This window comes from Hyperolius riggenbachi, chromosome 9, assembly GCF_040937935.1.
Source record: "Hyperolius riggenbachi isolate aHypRig1 chromosome 9, aHypRig1.pri, whole genome shotgun sequence".
Lineage (NCBI taxonomy): Eukaryota > Metazoa > Chordata > Amphibia > Anura > Hyperoliidae > Hyperolius > Hyperolius riggenbachi.
This window is the reverse complement of record NC_090654.1, coordinates 269,264,657-269,283,952: the sequence shown is the minus strand read 5'-3', so window position 1 is coordinate 269,283,952 and position 19,296 is coordinate 269,264,657. Positions and strand designations below refer to the sequence as shown.

Here is a 19,296-nt window from a genome sequence, read left to right as displayed (position 1 = left end):
ATTTAATTTCTAAAACTTGTTAAATAACAACTTGCGGTAAATCAATGACCCTGCTCCGACCTGCCCAATAGTCTTCTTCACACTAGAATGGTTTATCTCTGTTATCTGGGGTGATCCTGGCTTCCATTGCCATGAAGGACTCTTTGATCTTGGCACTTGGATCTTAGCTCTATAATATCTTGCAGATTTCATTTCAGGTTCCCCTGGCGCTGTTAACTCACTAAGCGATAATCCTTAGCTTTCCCGCGGCTTTTTGGTTGAAATTGCCTGAAATTGTTCTATAAGTGACAATAAAAGAAGGCGTTTTGTCTCAAGTACCCTCCCTGAGCGCCTCTCTCCGGTGATGAACTCACGCTCTGCGTTATGGGACCAGGCAGTCATTTCACCGGCTGTTTACCGAGCCACTGGCTCCGTTTTTATGGACGTGATATCTCTTCTTCTTGAAGGCTCTGAGTTCCATAAACCTTCTCAAGAAGTCTATTTACTTTTATTATGCTCTAACCAAGCTCGCCCAGAGCAAAAAAAATATATTGCCAAGTTAAAACTTGCTCTGATTTATGGCCGTGGATATTTGTAACTTTTCACTTTCTCTGACATTACGGGCTGTCGTTAAATGTGTGACATTGTGTGCCGGATCCAGGCCAGCTAGACTGTCCTCGCTGTCTCTCTGTCCCGTCTCAAATGACTGAGATGTGTTTTCTAGGTGACTTCACACTTTTATAGGGCCTGAGCATAAAGGTTGAATTCTCATAGGTGTTCTATTATGTGAAAAGTTAATAAACGTATAAGTGGTTGGGATTTATCATTAGCCTAAAAGCAAAAGTTCAAGGATAAAAAATGCAGTGGGTGGTTCTGAGAGTGCTTTTCAAAATTGGCATGCTAACATTCAAATCCCTACATGACATAGGCCCTGGATACCTGAAGGATTTCATACTTCCCACAACCTCAGATCAAGAGGATTCAGTAACTTGGCCACCCCCAGATTTCAACTAAACCTTTTAAACAATACCAGTTGCCTGGCTGTCCTGCTGATCTAGTAGTGTCTGTCGCACACCTAAAACAAGCATTCAGCTAATCCAGTCATTCAGACAAAGCATCTGATCTGCATGCTTGTTCAGGGTCTATGGCTAAAGGTATATTAGAGACAGAGGATCATCATAGGGTAGCCAAGCAACTGGTATTGTTTAAAGGGAAATAAATATGGCAGCCTCCATATCCCTTTCACTTCAGTTGTCCTTTAAATGTATTACAATTTACATTTCTCACTAAGGCAAAGAGGGAGTGAGAGTTTAACCACCCTGGCGTTCTATTAAGATCGCCAGGGCAGCTGCATGAGGGTTTTTTTTAAATAAAAAAAAAAATATTTCATGCAGCCAACTGAAAGTTGGCTGCATGAAAGCCCACTAGATGGCGCTCCGGAGGCGTTCTTCTGATCGCCTCCGGCGCCCAGAATAAACAAGGAAGGCCGCAATGAGCGGCCTTCCTTGTTTTGCTTAGATCGTCGCCATAGCGACGAGCGGAGTGACGTCATGGACGTCAGCCGACGTCCTGACGTCTGCCGCCTCCGATCCAGCCCTTAGCGCTGGCCGGAACTATTTGTTCCGGCTGCGCAGGGCTCAGGCGGCTGGGGGGACCCTCTTTCGCCGCTGCTCGCGGCGGATCGCCGCAGAGCGGCGGCGATCGGGCAGCACACGCGGCTGGCAAAGTGCCGGCTGCGTGTGCTGCTCTTTATTTCATGTAAATCGGCCCAGCAGGGCCTGAGCGGCACCCTCTGGCGGTAATGGACGAGCTGAGCTCGTCCATACCGCTAAGGTGGTTAAACAGTCCATAGTTTAAAGTGCCAAGCATCCTAGTAGATCTAGCGATATATTTCACGGCTTAGGACAACAACCGCGTGGCCCAATGGCAAAAATGTGGATTTTCCATGGAATCATTTGTTAAAGTGGATCCGAGATGAACTTTTACTCATTGCATAATTGTGTTCCTTACATATAGTTTATAGGGCATTCCTCAAGCCAAATACTTGTTTTGTTTTGTTTTAATACTCTAATTCCCTATAAACTAAACAAACCACACCCACAGCTTCTCCAGAGTGCCTTGGTGCTTTCAAGGGATTGTGGGATTTCAGTCTGGGCAGGTGAAAAAGGTGTTACTAGCTATAGATTTCAGAGGCAGAGTTTTCACAATCTGAGAGCTGCAGTGCAGATACAGATCAGTTGCCTGTGTACTGGAGGAGATAAGAGTGGAGTTTTCACAGAATATGCAGATTAGCATGCCTAGATACAGATAAGCTTGCCTGTGTGTGTGATTGTGTAATAGTGACAAGCAGAAAACATGTCTGCTCCCATTGTATCACAGGAAAAAAATATTAATATACTGTTGAAGCTGTTTGAAGATAGATTTGCTGTGTAAACTATCTAAACTTTAGATAAGATATATAGACAAGTCACTTGTTATATTTAGTTTTTCATCTCGGATCCGCTTTAACACCTTGATGCAGGGGCATAGGGGCCACGGTCGCAGTAGTGTGTGATCGGGCACGGGGCCCCTAAGGGGACGGTTGTCCTCCCCACGTGCTGCCGCTGAGGGGACATGAAATACTGACTTCGTCATGAACCACGAGCAGCATCTACAAACTTCTTCCTGTCCTGCGATCCAGCTCACAGTAAGAATACCCCTAAGGGGGCACCCTTACTGTGAGATGGAACGCAAGAACAGGAAGAAGTAGGTAGATGCAGCGCGTGGATCGCGACGCAGTATTTGATGACTGCTCAGCTGCTGCTGCTCCGTATCCCTGGCTATCTATACCGAGGCACCTATCCCTGGCTATCTATACCGAGGCACCTATCCCTGGCTATCTATACCGAGGCACCTATCCCTGGCTATCTATACCGAGGCACCTATCCCTGGCTATCTATACCGAGGCACCTATCCCTGGCTATCTATATCGAGGCTCCTACCCCTAGCTATCTATATCGAGGCTCCTACCCCTAGCTATCTATACCGAGGCTCCTAACCCTGGCTATCTATACCGAGGCTCCTACCCCTAGCTATCTATACCGAGGCACCTATCCCTGGCTATCTATACCGAGGCACCTATCCCTGGCTATCTATACCGAGGCTCCTATCCCTGGCTATCTATACCGAGGCACCTATCCCTGGCTATCTATACCGAGGCACCTATCCCTGGCTATCTATATCGAGGCTCCTACCCCTAGCTATCTATACCGAGGATCCTACCCCTGGCTATCTATACCGAGGCACCTATCCCTGGCTATCTATACCGAGGATCCTACCCCTGGCTATCTATACCGAGGCTCCTATCCCTGGCTATCTATACCGAGGCACCTATCCCTGGTTACCTATACCGAGGCACCTATCCCTGGCTATCTATACCGAGGCACCTATCCCTGGCTATCTATACCGAGGATCCTACCCCTGGCTATCTATACCGAGGCACCTATCCCTGGCTAACTATACCGAGGATCCTACCCCTGGCTATCTATACCGAGGCTCCTATCCCTGGCTATCTATACCGAGGCACCTATCCCTGGCTATCTCTACCGAGGCACCTATCCCTAGCTATCTATACAAGACATATGCAAACTTGGCCCTCCAGCTTTTAAGGAACTACAAGTCCAACAATGCATTGCAGGAGTCTGACAGCCACAGTCATGACTCATAAAGGCAAATGCATTGCGGGACTTGTAGTTCCGTAACAGCTTGAGGGCCGAGTTTGCCCATGCCTGATCTATACTGAGGAGACATGCTGGGGACCAGGAGGGGACACAGGGGGGACCAGGAGTGGAAACAGGGGCAAAAGGAGGGGCACAGAGGCAACAGAAGGGGACACAGGGGCAACAGGAGGGGACACAGGGCTACTCAGGGGAACAGAAGTGAACACAGGGATATAGGGAGGCAAAGGAGGACACAGTAACACACACAGGAGGAGGACACACTGAGGACAGAAGGGGGGGCAGGGGGTGCAAAGGAGGAGGACACAGGTGAACAGAAGGGGACACAGGAGGACAAAGATTGGGGGAAAACATCAAGCTGCTCCTGGAACATGGCCGCACCAGGTTTAGTATACAGTAAATTTTTTCCCCTGTTTTTTGCCCTCTAAACCTGGGTGCGTCTTATATTCTGGAGCATCTTATACGGTGGAAAAATATGTTATGTCCTCAAATTACAGAAATATCTATTCAGCATTTATTCATTTTTAGAACATTTTATTTTAGTTTTATTTTTTAACAAAAGAGAAACAAAAGTTTCTCTGTAAGATTCCATTTACCGTGCCCCGTTCAACTTTTCTGTCTCGTGTTTTTCAGCGGTGATAGAAGCCCAGTCATGGGGAACAGCCAATATTTTCCGCCTCTCCGGTCCCAATGGTGGTTTTCCACTGCCTGACAGGCGAGTAACCAGAAATGAGTACAAGCGAGTTGTGGCTTCTCCGTGACAAGCGAGTCGAGTCATTACCAGCCCTGGGAAAAGGCCGCAGCTTTGAACAGACCTCAGGAGCCCTCCCATCGCCAATGCTGAAGGAGTTTTCTGCAGTCGGCAGATTTCTCATCTGACATAAATGTCACTTTCATGTCGTGGCTGTAAAGCGGGTGACAGCGCGGACTGAGATGATGAAGTGCAGCTGCAGCGGTTTCTGCAGATGGGACTTTCTGCTGATAACGAGGTTTAACTTCGAGTCATGTGGCCAGTCACACCATGAGTGATTTTATTGGAATTTTTGGTCTCGGTACAGAAGGTGAAACCCTTACAGTAGAACTTTTTTTTTTTAAAGAGGGATTGTCATCCATAAAATAAAATTCCTTTTACCCATTGCCCTGTGTTTATTATGTAGTCTACATCCTGACCCTGCATTCAATATAATCATAAATGTGTCCACTGTAATGAATCTTATTTCAATCATCTTCTCTCGTATATTGCCAGGGAGAGGGAAGCTAACAAAAAAAATGGCTTGTTATCTCTCCTTCTTCCCCTCCCACATTCCTGCTCCTCGCTGATTGGCTGAGGGCAGTTCAGTGTGACACAGGGCTGAGAAAGGAAATAAAGATAAATCACCCTACCCCTCTGCAGAAGCTGCTTAAAGAGAAACTCCAATCAAGAATTTAACTTTATCCCAATCAGTAGCTGATACCCCCTTTTGCATGAGAAATCTATTCCTTTTCACAAACAGACCATCAGGGGGCGCTGTATGACTGATATTGTGGTGAAACCCCTCCCACAAGAAGCTCCGAGGACCGTGGTACTTTTGACAGTTTGCCACAATGTAACAAGGTTCACAGACAGGAAATAGCTGTTTACAGCTGTCTCCAACGGCCAAAACAGCTATCAGCAGCTACATAACCTGCCCACAGTTGAAATGTCACCATGTAATAAATGTCAGAATGGAAATCGGGAAGAGGAAAGATTTTACAATGAGCAAACACTGACTTAATCATTTATACATAATTATTGTAATAATGAAGCACTTTATTTATTACACTATTTTCACTGGAGTTCCTCTTTAAAATCCGATCAATGTTCTACTCACACGCGTTTACAAAGCAAGCTATATGACAGTGCAGTTCTGCATGCACCATTTCTTTAGGCAGAGAAGAAAAAAAAAGACTAAGAGAGGAAATGACATCATGATTGGCTCCAGTCAGAGGCAGTAAAGATGGAAAATACCAGGAAGAGCTTTCTCTTTGTTTGCTATATGGAATTCACTGAAATAAAAATGTGGATAGTACAATAGGTATGTTATGTAAGTGGGACAAGTATTTATCTACTTATGTATGTTCTTTTTTTTTTCCTGGGATAGTATGGCTGCTTTAACAGGATACAGAAGCAGGAAGACGCACAATGCCAGATCACACACACTGAAGTAGTAGTCCCAGTAATACAAGTTCATGTAATTCTGTGAGAAGGAAGCACGATCAGGTAAGATACACTAGGAGGGAGGGGTTTGTCCGATCCATTCAGCGGATCAACTCAGGCGACTGTTGGGCTGATATCGTGCAGTTGGCCACTTGGGTATCGTTTGAACGACGTACTTGTTTTGAATGCAACCATGTCCTGCAGTCTGTGGTTTCTCTTGCATGAGCAGTATAATGAGCTGGTCATTCAGTTGGTTGGTTAATGGGAAATACAAGTCATGTACACTGTTTTTTGTGTAATCGGTCATGTAATGGCGTTAGTTTTGCCTAGAGAGACAACTACAGGAGGGGCACCACAGAGCTGGCCTTAGCACGCTGTACTTTATAGAATGTGTATAGGCAACAAAAACAAAGTAAACAGTAAAATATTTATAAAGTGGATACACACAGGACCCGTTTGTATTTTTTACTGCTCGAAGCCCGCTATCATCAGCCGCTTCCCAAACCAAAAGCATCTTTAAAGGGCCCATACACCTAACGATTTTCCCGCTGATATACAGCAGATTCGATCACTGTGTTCGAATCTGCTGTGAAATCGTTGCGCAAACGCTGACAGAACGATCGATTTCCGTCCGAAATCAATCGCTCCCATCGATTCCCGTCTATCCGTCCGTGCGGAAGATTTTGGTCGATTGCCGGCGGGTCGGGAGTGCGTCGATAGCGGCGTTCGAATGCCCAACCACCGACGCTAGCGGCAATACATTACCTGCTCCGGCCGGCGCGAGTCTCCCTCTGTCCCCGCGGCTTCTTCTCCACGCTGGGTTTCGGACCGGCTGCAGCTGCATTGAACTTTCTGTCCCGGCAGGAAGTTTAAACAGTAGAGCGCCCTCTACTGTTTAAGCTTCCCGGACAGGCAGTTCAATAAAGCTGCAGCCGGTCTGGAACCCAGCGCGGAGAGGAAGCCGCGGGACAGAGGGAGGCTCGTGCCAGCCAGAGCAGGTAATGCATGCGGGGGGGGGGGGGGGGGGAGGGTAGGCAGATTCTTCTCAGATTGGGATCGGTCTCACAGCAGGCATTAGATTGTAAGATGATCTGTGGGCAGTTAGCGACATGACGGCAGGGATTACATTGTAAGCTCCCCTGAGGACAGTTATTGCCATGATTGCAGGAATTAGCAGGTGACAGCAGATTTTTTTTTTTTCTAATTTATGTACAGCACACTGCACACTATTAGCACCCCACTGCCGCCCTTTGCTTTCCTGGTGCCCTAGGCCATGGCCTTTGTGGCCTTGCCTGAAATTCGGCCATGGATACACTCCTCTCAAAAGGGTTTGAAGAATTAGTTATATGGGTTCAGAACGTTTGGACCAGTGAGATGTATATGGTCGGGTCAGAGAAAAATGGCGCACAGTGCCAATGTTTAAAAATGGTGCCGCATTGAAAACATAGCCCTATCGTTATTTAGCAATGGCAATGTTTAATTATGGCGCACAAACAAAAAACTAATTGAAAGGTTAAATTGTTAAGTGGCATATCGCTAATTATCATTTTATTGTCTAACGTTAATTAACCCACCGTGAGGAGGAGGGAGGAGTGGACGGGTGGAGAGCGGACAGGTTAGTCCTGCCACCTTTGCCATCTAGGAAGAGCAGATCCCGGGGTGAGGATGGTTGGCACAGTGTGGGGATGATGCTGGCAGGGGGAGAGTGCAGCAGCAGGAGCCGGAATGCCACGCAGGCAGCAGTGAGCTGGGTCACGCACACGGGATCAACTGCCTGACCACTTTCAGCACCACTACACTGCGGGCACTGCCAGCCAGCCACCAGCTAGGAGCATCATGCACAAGGTAAGAAAGTACTTTCAGTGGCAGAGCCCTGGCATTTATATTTGTAGCCTCTGTCATCTGGCTGATATTTGACAAGGCAGCTTTGAGGTTCTCTTTTAATGAGATTAACAGCAGGCAACACAGAGAAGAACTTACAACGTGTTATAGCTAAACGTTAAATAATGTTTCATAACGTTTATAGCTTACTGTTAAATAACAATAGGCAGCAAAAAAAACATCGGCATCACTGTGCGCCATTTTTCATATGCGCCATTTTTTCCTAGACCCGTATATGGTCCGGTTATGATTTATGTATCCTTTACAAATTTGAGAAACAACATTATTTCTATATAAACTATCAATTTCTTATTGATGCCCACAAAGCAAATTGTATCCTAAATGGGCACCACTGTGTTGATTGTTGAAACTTTAATTGGATTTCCAAGAAAATATTGTAACCTGTAAAGACCCAGGCTGTACATAAACAGTATAATGTTTATATAGTGGATACATACCCCTCAAAAGCATTATTGGAAGGGTTTGATATATGGGTTCAGTGAGTTTGGGCCAATGAGATATACAGTATGTAACGTCCAGCAAGAAGAAAAGTCGGAGCACCAACTCATGCAATTTGGGGTTTAATGGCAGTCACATAGGCATACAAGCATTCCAGTGAAAGGTGAGAGGGAGAGAGATACCGGCCTAAGGCTCCCCTCTCACCTTTCACTGGAATGCTTGTATGCCTATGTGACTGCCATTAAACCCCAAATTGCATGAGTTGGTGCTCCGACTTTTCTTCTTGCTGGACGTTACATATATGTGGTACGTGAGCACAACCACTAGCGGTAGGCAGTCCATAGTGATCGTCTGCAGTAAGCACCTGGTGCCCACCTATCTTTCTTCTACCCCACTTCAGAGATATACAGTATATGGCCTGGTAATTATTGGTGTATTCTTTACAAATTTAAAAAACTAATTGAAGTAGCTTATGATTTTCCTGTTCGCTATATTGGGGTAGCGAAACAAAAGGGGTCTTGCCTGGAGCGCCAACATGACCAGAAACAGCCCTGCTTTCAGAAACACAACATTTGCTGAGTCCCCACTGGAAGAGAAGGTCACTTTTGGGATTGTTCACTGTAATAGATGTTTCCACTGCAGATCTATCCCCTCCTGTTCCTGTGACAGCCATGAACCTTTGAGATCCAACTCACTCTCTGCTTTGTTGAAGGTATCAAAAGTTTTGGTAGGTCACATTCTGCCTGTCAGTGCTCCATAGAAGTCAGTGATCACACCTTGCTTGTCAGTGGCCCGTAGAGTCAGTGGTCAGATTTGTCCTGTTACTAGAATCAAGCTCTTCCTTCATTGGTCACACTGCTTGTTGGTGGCCAGTAGAGTCATTGTTCACAATTTGCCTTTAAAGAGAACCTGTATCAAAAAAAAGTTCCCCTGGGGGGTACTCACCTCGGTAGGGGGAAGCCTCAGGGTCCCAATGAGGCTTTCCCCACTCCTGTAGCTGCAGGCAGTCCAGCGCTGGCTCCCCCGAAGTCTCCCAGGATCCTCCCTCGACAAGCCTGACAAGCGCTGATTTATTTACCTCTCCTGGCTCCAGCGGGGGCACTGTTGCGGCTTTCCAGGTGGAGATAGGCGAAAATAGCCGATCTCTGTCGGGTCCGCTCTACTGCGCAGGCGCAGGAGATTTGCACCTACGCAGTAGAGCGGCCCGACAATGATCGACTATTTCCGCCTATCTCCGAGGCAGAGAGCCGATACATCGCCTGCACTGGCCCTGGGAAGGTAAATATTTACATCCCCGCGGTTCAGGAAGCTTTATCTCCGCCGTCGTGGGACAGAGGAGGACAGGGGAAGCCTCAATAGGATCCGGAGGCTTCCTCCACCCCAGGTGAGTACCACCCCAAGGGAAAGTTTTTCTCAATACAGGTTTTCTTTAAAGGACACCGGTAACTAAAAATGTGCCCCAATGGGGTACTTACCTCGGTGGAGGGGGGGAGGCTCTGGATCCTAATGAGGCTTCCCCGTCCTCTTCAGCCTTGGGAATCCAGCACTGCGGCCCCATGAACAGCATGCGGCAATATTTACCAATTTGTGCTCCTGTGCATTCACAGTAAAAGCTCCCCCTTGGGCTCTGCCGGAAATAGCCGAGCCCAATTAGGTCCGCTCTACTGGGCAGGCGACTCGCGCTTGCACAGTAGAGTGTACCCGGTCAGGCTCAGCTATTTCTTCCTGGGAAGGTTCAGGTTAGGTGATGAGGAACACTCAGAGTATCGCTGGGAAGGTCCAGGTGGTGAGATGGGGTTAGAGGTTCATCAGGAAGGTTGAGGTGGTGAGGTAGGGTCAGAGTATCGTTGGGGAGGATGAAGATGGTGAGATAGGGTCAGAGGATCATCAGGAAGGTTCAGGTGGTGAGTCAGAGTTTCTCTGGGGAGGTTCAGGTGGTGAGGTAGGGTCTGAGTATGTCTGGGGAGGATCAGGGTGGTGAGGTAGGGTCTGAGTATCTCTGGGGAGGATCAGGGTGGTGAGGTAGGGTCTGAGTATGTCTGGGGAGGATCAGGGTGGTGAGGTAGGGTCAGAGTTTCTCTGGGGAGGTTCAGGTGGTGAGGTAGGGTCTGAGTATCTCTGGGGAGGATCAGGGTGGTGAGGTAGGGTCTGAGTATGTCTGGGGAGGATCAGGGTGGTGAGGTAGGGTCTGAGTATGTCTGGAGAGGATCAGGGTGGTGAGGTAGGGTCAGAGTTTCTCTGGGGAGGTTCAGGTGGTGAGGTAGGGTCTGAGTATGTCTAGGGAGGATCAGGGTGGTGAGGTAGGGTCTGAGTATCTCTGGGGAGAATGAGGGTGGTGAGGTAGGGTCAGAGTATCACTGAGGAGTTTCAGGTGGTGAGGTAGGGTCAGAATATCTCTGGGGAGGATCAGGTGGTGAGATAGGGTCAGCATATGGTTGGGAAAGATCAGGGCGATGAGGTAGGGTCAGAGTATCGTTCGGGAGGTCCATGTGGTGAGGTAGGGTCAGAGTCTCTCTGGGAAGGTTCAGATTGTTTTTAGTTTTGTGATGAGTTCCACCAGCAGCTTCTGCCCTCTCATTACATCTCCTTAAAGGGAACCAGAGACAAAGCACCCTCATGTATTTTACCGTATAGATCAGTGTGAACATTAGAGAAAACACCTACCTTGCTTTCTGTTTCATTATGCACTGCACAGCTTGCTTCTAGTCAGCCCTGATAAAATCCCTGACTGAGCATTCAGCCTGGCTTTGTTCAGAAATATTTATAGCTCAGTCTGTGTTCTATCATGTCTTTTCAAGTCCAAGCCTGCCCCCTGCTGGCTCTGCTCAGGAATCATTATAGCTGAGTCAATATAGCAAAGCCAGACTGAATGCTCAGTCGGGGATTTTATCGGGTCTGATAAGAAACAAGCTGAGCAGTGCAGAATGAAACAGAAAGCATGGTAGGTGTTTTCTCTAATGTTCCCACTGATCTATATGGTAAAATACATGAGGGTGCTTCGTCTCTGGTTCACTTTAAGAAATAGATCCTAGAGGTACCGGTGATTTCTGAGGAAGCCCTGGTTTCAGTCTGAATGTTGTGTATGTATAATAAGTACAAATCCAAACGCCACGGATTCACTTATTAGCGGACAAGAAGGAAGGGCTGAAACAAGAATACTTCTCTAATCCAGACGTTCCACCGCCGTGTAAGGTAGTGCTGACTCCCCATTTCCAGGAAGTAACTTTTAATTAGCTTTCCATCTCTTTCGCCGCGGATCCTGTGTTCCCTGTCTCAGTGCGCGGGTGGCGGGCCTCCGCTCCCTGACCCTCTGCGCGGCAAGGAACTCATTCTGCATATGCAAAGGAGAAACCTAACATTTTCTGAACTTTCAAATTAGTGCCAGAAGATGTGAACCTTGAAAAATACGTCCTTGAAATGGCGAACAGAGCCTCGTCCTCCGGGAACCGCGGCGGGTCATTATACAGAAAGCTGGAGACCGCACCCGGCTTAATGAAAATGTTAACAGGGCTTTTATGAAGAGATATAAGGAACGCTTCAGATTGTTAAAAGTCAGGATTTAGCAGAGATTTTCTTCTTTTTTATGAACCTTGATTCTTGGTAAAATACAGCTTAACTTTTCAAACCGTTCAAGTAATTATTCAATCGCCTACAGACTAGTCTTTGTTGTCCAAAACGATAATTCGTGATTGTCTCAGTCAAGAATCAGCCTTGCAGCCATGTGGCAATCATGTATGTTGGGCTCCGCTACACAAATATCAGCATTAAAAGGATACTTAAGCCTGGTGGGTTCTAAGAAGGCTATCAGCACACAGAGGCTGGGTCTGCATATACTGCCCAGCCTCTGTTGCTATACTGCTGCCCCCCAGGCCCCCCCTGCGCTCTGCTTGCCCCCCATAAATCAAACGCCGTGCTAGCGACACGCAGCGTGTCACCAGCCGGCTGTTTACTGTCACTCTCTGCCGCTCCCCGCCTGCGTCCCTTCCCTCCCCGCTGATTGGAGGGAAGGGACGCAGGTGGGGACCGGCGCTATAGAGGAGGCAGGGGAGAGGCAGAGACTGATGCTTCCATTCTGCAGTGCACAGCTTGCTTGTAATCAGCCCTGATAAAATCCCCGACTGAGCATTCAGTCTGGCTTTGCTACAACGACTCAGCTATAATAATTCCTAAGCAGAGCCAGTAGGGGGCAGGCTTGGGCTTGAAAAGACATGAGAGAACACAGACTGAGCTATAAATATTCCTGAGCAAAGCCAGACTGAATGCTCAGTCGGGGATTTTATCAGGGCTGGTAACAAGCAGGCTGTGCAGTGAGTGCACCCCCTGCCGCCAATCACTGCAAAAATAAATAAATCCATAGGCGTACATTGAAATATTAACATTAAGGAGTACATTTTCTGGAGCAGCAGACACCCAAATTTCCCCTCAATACCACAATTTCAATAAAACCCCCATGGCTGCACCCAAACTTCCGCCGCTAGTGTGCGCCGAAATTTCCTGCTAGCCAGTGCCTCTTTGGGATCCCTGTCCCTCTTTTCTCCTCATTTGTCCCTCTTTCAGGACTTTGCCTCTCTTTCTATATACATGTATACATTTCTCTACTAAAAATGTGTTTGATTGACTCTAAACTTTATTCCCAGCCTTTAAATTGATATATTACTAATTTTAAGATATTACTATGAAGGAAAATAAACAAGGATAGAAAGAATTAGTGTGGTTTGAATGATATAACAACATGTTTTTCTTATGAAATCTTTATGGTATGCGTGACTAGGGTTGTGGTGGGGCGTGGCTTAAGTGTCCCTCTTTCTCATCTCAAAAAGTTGGGAGGTAACAGCAATCTGCATAACATGTGCTCATCATGTCTGCCACATGTAATGTCCTAACAGCACTGCAGGGAGTATCAGGGAAGCTGTCCTGTGACTGCACTGCTCTCATCTCTTTCACTAGCATATGAGAGATCAGGGAGATGTGTAAGTAATGTTTAGTCAAGCTAAAACATAGAATCAAAATCACCATACCTGGAATGAGATGGAGTTCACCCTTTTACAGTCAGAGGCAGTGCAACTAAAAAACATCCCCCAGCAACCAAGAAAGTACAACCAGTTCCCCCTCCCAGAGGAAGTGTGTCCTCTATATAGAGTCCCAGGATAACATATTTGAATCTACAAACCTCCCAATTTTTTGAGATAAGAAAGAGGGACACTTAAGCCACACCCCTTAATCACACCCCAGACACCCCTAGTAACGCATACCATAGAGATTTCATAAGAAAAATATGTTATTTTATAATACAATCACACTGGTCCTTTCTATACGAGTTCATTTTCTTTCATATTAACATTAACGTATAAGAAATATATCAATTTAGAGGCTGGGAATAAACTTTAGAGTCAAATAAACACATACAGTATTTCAGTAGAGAAAATATATATATTTACATAGATCTGTACATCAGTCCTGAAAGAGGGACACATGAGTAGGGATGCTCAAAAAATTCCACGGAATTCCGTTTTCCGCGATTCCGGCCGGAATTTGGTGGTTCCGTTCCATCGCATCGGAATGGAATTGATATAGCGGTATGGCGGAATTTCCGCGGAACGATGCGGATTTCCGTGGAATGCACATTTTTTGTAAGCCAATCACAAAGAAGCCCCTAGAACAAGGTTAAAGTGACAAAAAACGGATTTCCGCATGAAAATAGGAATTATTTCAGCAGGAATTACAGTCTTAACAAAAACCAATCACTCCTATGTTAGCAACCTATCCCAACCATTTTGTATAGCTTCCATAGCCTACGCGAGTAATGTGACACCTCTGCAGCGCCAAAAACGACCGCCATGGAACCACCACCAGGTCCCAAAGCTTACACAACACCTCCTGTGGCGCCAAAATGACCGCCATGGAACCAGCGCCAGGTCCCGAAGCTTAAACGACACCTCCTGTGGCGCCAAAACGACCGCCATGGAACCAGCGCCAGGTCCCGAAGCTTACACTACACCTCCTGCGACGCCAAAACGACCGCCATGGAACCAGCGTCAGGTCCCGAAGCTTACACTACACCTCCTGCGACGCCAAAAACCACCGCCATGGAACCACCGCCAGGTCCCAAAGCTTACACGACACCTCCTGTGGCGCCAAAACGATAGCCATGGAACCACCGCCAGGTCCCAAAGCTTACACGACACCTCCTGCAGCGCCAAAAACCACCGCAATGGAACCACCGTCAGGTCCCAAAGCTTACGCGACACCTCCTGCAGCGCCAAAAACCACCGCCATGGAACCACCGCCAGGTCCCAAAGCTTACACGACACCTCCTTTGGCGCCAAAACGACCACCATGGAACCACCGCCAGGTCCCAAAGCTTACACGACACCTCCTGCGGCAGCAAAAACCACCGCTATGGAACCACCGTCAGGTCCCGAAGCTTACACGACACCTCTTGTGGCGCCAAAATGATCGCCATGGAACCACCGCCAGGTCCCAAAGCTTACACGACACCTCCTGCAGCGCCAAAAACCACCGCCATGGAACCACCGTCAGGTCCCAAAGCTTACGCGACACCTTCTGCAGCGCCAAAACCGACCGCCATGGAACCAGCGCCAGGTCCCGAAGCTTACACTACACCTCCTGCGACGCCAAAAACCACCGCCATGGAACCACCGCCAGGTCCCAAAGCTTACACGACACCTCCTGTGGCACCAAAACGACCACCATGGAACCACCGCCAGGTCCCAAAGCTTACACGACACCTCCTGTGGCACCAAAACGACCACCATGGAACCACCGCCAGGTCCCAAAGCTTACACAACACCTCCTGCGGCAGCAAAAACCACCGCCATGGAACCACCGTCAGGTCCCGAAGCTTACACGACACCTCCTGTGGCGCCAAAACGATCGCCATGGAACCACCGCCAGGTCCCAAAGCTTACACGACACCTCCTGCAGCGCCAAAAACCACCGCCATGGAACCACCGCCAGGTCCCAAAGCTTACACGACACCTCCTTTGGCGCCAAAACGACCACCATGGAACCACCGCCAGGTCCCAAAGCTTACACGACACCTCTTGCGGCAGCAAAAACCACCGCTATGGAACCACCGTCAGGTCCCGAAGCTTACACGACACCTCTTGTGGCGCCAAAATGATCGCCATGGAACCACCGCCAGGTCCCAAAGCTTACACGACACCTCCTGCAGCGCCAAAAACCACCGCCATGGAACCACCGTCAGGTCCCAAAGCTTACGCGACACCTTCTGCAGCGCCAAAACCGACCGCCATGGAACCAGCGCCAGGTCCCGAAGCTTACACTACACCTCCTGCGACGCCAAAAACCACCGCCATGGAACCACCGCCAGGTCCCAAAGCTTACACGACACCTCCTGTGGCACCAAAACGACCACCATGGAACCACCGCCAGGTCCCAAAGCTTGCACAACACCTCCTGCGGCAGCAAAAACCACCGCCATGGAACCACCGTCAGGTCCCGAAGCTTACACGACACCTCCTGTGGCGCCAAAACGATCGCCATGGAACCACCGCCAGGTCCCAAAGCTTACACGACACCTCCTGCGGCGCCAAAAACCACCGCCATGGAACCACCGCCAGGTCCCAAAGCTTACAAGACACCTCCTTTGGCGCCAAAACGACCACCATGGAACCACCGCCAGGTCCCAAAGCTTACGCGACACCTCCTGCAGCGCCAAAAACCACCGCCATGGAACCACCGCCAGGTCCCAAAGCTTACACGACACCTCCTTTGGCGCCAAAACGACCACCATGGAACCACCGCCAGGTCCCAAAGCTTACACGACACCTCCTGCGGCAGCAAAAACCACCGCTATGGAACCACCGTCAGGTCCCGAAGCTTACACGACACCTCCTGTGGCGCCAAAACGATCGCCATGGAACCACCGCCAGGTCCCAAAGCTTACACGACACCTCCTGCAGCGCCAAAAACCACCGCCATGGAACCACCGTCAGGTCCCAAAGCTTACGCGACACCTCCTGCAGCGCCAAAAACCACCGCCATGGAACCACCACCAGGTCCCAAAGCTTACACGACACCTCCTTTGGCGCCAAAACGACCACCATGGAACCACCGCCAGGTCCCAAAGCTTACACCACACCTCCTGCGGCGCCAAAAAACACCGCCATGGAACCACCGCCAGGTCCCAAAGCTTACACGACACCTCCTGTGGCGCCAAAACGATCGCCATGGAACCACCGCCAGGCCCCAAAGCTTACGCGACACCTCCTGCAGCGCCAAAAACCACCGCCATGGAACCACCGTCAGGTCCCAAAGCTTACGCGACACCTCCTGCGACGCCAAAAAACACCGCCAATGAACCACCGCCAGGTCTCAAAGCTTACACGACACCTCCTTTGGCGCCAAAACAACCTCCATGGAACCACGGCCAGGTCCCAGAGCTTACGCCAAAATGACCATCATGGTACCACCAATAGGTCCCATGGCTTAAAGGGACACCTCCTGCGGTGCCAAGATGACCGCCATGGGACCACCAATAGGTCCCATGGCTTAAAGGGACACCTCCTGCGGTGCCAAAATGACCGCCATGGGACCACCAATAGGTCCCATGGCTTAAAGGGACACCTCCTGCTGCAAAAAAAAAAAAAATCAAAAAAAAAAAAATCAAAAAAAAAAAAAAACAGCCACTAGGTCCCATGGGCTACCATTTGGCATAAAAGAGGTTTCATTTGCGATTACTTTAATTTTTCCGCCAGAATGCGGAACAGAATTTCCCCTTTCCGATCATCCCTACACATGAAGAAGAAAGTCAAAGTGGAACAAAGGGACAGTGTTCACAATGAGGGACTGGCCCTCCATCCTTTTACCACTTCACCACTGAGGGGTTTTACCCCCTGACCACCAGAGCAATTTTCACCTTTCAACGCTCCTTCCATTCATTCGTCTATAACTTTATCATTACTTATCACAATTAAACGAACTATATCTTGTTTTTTCCACCACCAATTAGGCTTTCTTTAGGTGGGACATTATGCCAAGAATTATTTTATTTTAAATGTGTTTTAATGGGAAAATAGGAAAAATGTGGGAAAAAAATCATTATTTTTCAGTTTTCGGCCATTATAGTTTTTAAATAATGCAAGCTACTGTAATTAAAACCCATGAAATGTATTTGCCCTTTTGTCCCAGTTATAAAACCGTTTAAATTATGTCCCTATCACAATGTTTGGCGCCAATATTTTATTTGGAAATAAAGGTGCATTTTTTTCAGTTTTGCGTCCATCCCTAATTACAAGCCCATAGTTTATAAAGTAACAGTGTTGTACCCTCCTGACATAAATATTTAAAAAGTTCAGTCCCTAAGGTAACTATTTATGTATTTTTTTTATTGTAAATTTTTTAAAAACATTTTTAATTACAACAAAAAAAAAAAATTGGGAGTGTGGGAGGTAATGAGTTAATTTTTTGTGTAAAAGTAATTTATTTGTATGTGATAAATGTTTAGGGTGTAGTTTTACTATTTGGCCACAAGATGGCCACAGTAACTTTTTGTTTAATGCGACCTCCAAGCGTCCTTCCGGACGCTTGGAGGAAGTACTAGGAGGCTGGGTAAGTGTTTTTTTTTTCACAATGATCGCGCTGCTCATCGGAGAGCAGCGGATCATTGCGGGGCTTAGATCAACGAACGGGAATGGATTTTCCCGTTCACTGATCTCCGGGCGAGCGGCGGGCGGCATGTTTACGAGCGGGAATGCGCGCTACAGCGAGCGGGAGCGCGGGCAGCGGCAGGAGCGCGGAAAGTACGGATTTCTCCGTCCCTGGGGGTTAAAGGATGGAAAAAGGGACAGAGAAATTCGTACGGGCGGGGGTAAAGTGGTTAAATTGATATATTACTAATTTTAAAATGTTAATATGAAGGAAAATACACCAGGATAGAAAGGACCAGCTTGGTTTGAATTATTATAAAACATATTTTTCTTATGAAATCTTTATGGTATGCGTGACTAGGGGTGTGATGGGGCGTGATCAGGGGTGTGGCAGGGAGTGGCTTAAGTTTCCCTCTTTCTCATCTCAAAAAGTTGGGAGGTATGCAGTGATCTGCAGACTTGGCTCTCCAGCAATTAATGAACTACAAGTTCCACAATGCATTTGCCTTTATGAATCATGACTGTGGCTGTAATCCTCCTGCAATGCATTGTGGGACTTGTAGTTCCTTAACAGCTGGAGAGCCACTTTTGCAGATTACTGATCTAGTCCAGATGTTCATGTGTGCATTGTAGGCCTAGGACAGGGGTCACATGGGCACTGGCCGTATAACCGTCAAATACCATCTGGTTGACATCCCTAACTTGGGCTAGAGTGCAGATGTCATATCCCCATACACAGCAAGCTGCGATGCTCTGTGTGTCCAGACAGCTTTCCCATGGCCAGCATTTAGCTTTCTACTAATTTGTGCTACAGTAAGGCCCAGTGCACACCAAAAACCTCTAGCAGATCTGCAAAACGCTAGAGGTTTTTGAAGCAGATTTTGGGCTGGTGCACACCAGAGCGGTTCTGGAGGTTTTTTTTAAACGCTTGCAGGGGGAAAACCGATTGGCTAATGAAAGTGAATGGGCTGCTGAACACTAGAGCGGTTTGTTTTTTCCACAAACGCAAACTCTGGGGCTGCAGCATTTTTTAGATTTCTGAGGCGTTTCTCCCTCAATGTAAAGTATAGGAAAATGGAAAACCGCTGTGAAAAACGCTAGATCAGAGCGGTTTACCAGGTGTTTTTGTTACAGAAGCTGTTCAGTAACAGCTTTACTGCAACAATATATGACATCTGCTACACAAAAAGGCTCCAAAAACCGCTAGGCATGTTTAGAAAACATGCCTGGAATTGCTCTGGGGCCTGGAACTTACTACAAAACGCTATCGCCAATCGCTAGGGTTTTGTATGAGCAGTTTGTAAGCGATTTCATGAACGTTTTAGGGAGCGAATTTAAAAAGTGTATCAATTTGTGTAGCGATTAGCGTTTTAAAGTCTGATTGGTGCTTTCAATTAATTTTTAATTTGTTACAGTGTGCAGTAACTTAAAGAAAATCTGTAACTAAGAAAAC

The 19,296-nt window shown here is 47.7% G+C and overlaps 1 protein-coding gene and 1 long non-coding RNA gene across 2 annotated transcripts in view; one reads left to right on the top strand and one right to left on the bottom strand.

Moving 5' to 3' along the window:
* LOC137533259 (uncharacterized) overlaps nucleotides 1-4,768 on the top strand; it is a 93,028-nt gene extending 88,260 nt beyond the window's left edge. Inside the window, exon 3 of the long non-coding RNA XR_011024166.1 lies at nucleotides 4,329-4,768. This is a non-coding gene — a long non-coding RNA (uncharacterized lncRNA). The remainder of the gene's footprint in view (nucleotides 1-4,328) is intronic.
* Nucleotides 1-13,267, bottom strand: part of LOC137533257 (E3 ubiquitin-protein ligase TRIM8-like) — a 319,749-nt gene extending 306,482 nt beyond the window's left edge. Inside the window, exon 1 of the mRNA XM_068254539.1 lies at nucleotides 13,230-13,267. The gene's annotated coding sequence lies outside the window, so the exon portion shown is untranslated. The remainder of the gene's footprint in view (nucleotides 1-13,229) is intronic.
* Between the last annotated feature and the right edge of the window lie 6,029 nt (nucleotides 13,268-19,296).